A 1,222-nucleotide genomic window follows, 5' to 3' on the forward strand; every position below is an offset into this window, starting at 1 on the left:
GATTATTTTTAGAGGGTTAGTTCAAATTTTGTTTTTTAAGTGAAGGTTTAGTCCTAGCCCTCAGCTTCCTAAAAAATTCCCATGAAACAAAGTGGCCACACATTGTGGTCATCAATCAGTATTGCAACAATACTCTAATTGTTTCCTCTCCTGTCTGATTTCTTACTGTCAGCTGTCAAGTTTTCTGGTCTGACATTGTCTGAACAGAACATCACACTTTCCCTGATTTCAGTTTCTTCTTATTTATATTTTCTGAAACCAAGAGTAACAACTTCAGAGAAATCCACTTCCTGTTTACTCTGCCATACACCTCCCCAAACATCGTGATGTTTGGGGAGGTGTTGATTCTGTAAATTATGATCCCGTTTAGAAAAGATGATAACGCTCTACAGATGATGTAAAATATGTTTGGGCACTAACTAATGTTAATTTTCACTCTATTTGCGATATGTCTAATTCATATCAAAAGACAATAAAAAAGATCAATCTTACCTTTGATTTTTTAATATCATTGACATTTTACTGCACAGATTCCCTAGAGAATCCTCTAAACTCCACAAGGACCAAAGAAAGGATTAAGGATTACTCAGGATTTGTTAAGATAAACTAGTTTCTGGGTGGCCTAGTTCTTCTTCTTTTATGACTCACAATTTTTAAAATCTGGTCTTATTGATTTCAGGGAACACTAATCATCTTTAAAGAGGACATTTGTTTTCTTTTCTTTAAAAAACAATTGGACAAACTTTCAACACATACTACCTTTTATTCGGGATTATCTAGATATTGTTCTTCATTAGTAAGAGAAGAATCTTAGTGTCAACATCTGGTCCTTATTTGTCCTCTGTCATGATTCTAAGTTATGTTCTGGTGAATGAAATCGTTCATTTGATTTGTGAGTAATATTATGCATTGCATTCTGAGCTGTTGTGACTGTTTCTGTTCATGCTGCTCTGTAATTTTCCACTTACACATCAGCTGCTATTTGTGCTGGCGTATGAAGACCTGGACCACCTACGTCCAACTGTGCTCTGGATCACAAAGAGTAGCTCTGGATATGAGGGGATAAGAAGGTTAAATGGAGTTTAGTGGAAGATTAAAAGGATTGTGATCAACCTGAAAAATAGATCAGAGACGGATTTAAGTCAATTAAGCAGTGTGTGAGTGTGTAGATGTTGCAACGTAAGAACGTCTTTCCCATTATCAAATTGACTATATATATATA

The 1,222-nt window shown here is 35.2% G+C and overlaps 1 protein-coding gene across 1 annotated transcript in view; it reads left to right on the top strand.

The window, feature by feature from the left end:
- The window catches only part of sfrp1a (secreted frizzled-related protein 1a), a 14,938-nt gene that overhangs the window by 11,458 nt on the left and 2,258 nt on the right, over window positions 1–1,222 (top strand).

Source organism: Cynoglossus semilaevis, chromosome Z (assembly GCF_000523025.1).
Source record: "Cynoglossus semilaevis isolate Cse_v1.0 chromosome Z, Cse_v1.0, whole genome shotgun sequence".
Taxonomy (NCBI): Eukaryota; Metazoa; Chordata; class Actinopteri; order Pleuronectiformes; family Cynoglossidae; genus Cynoglossus; species Cynoglossus semilaevis.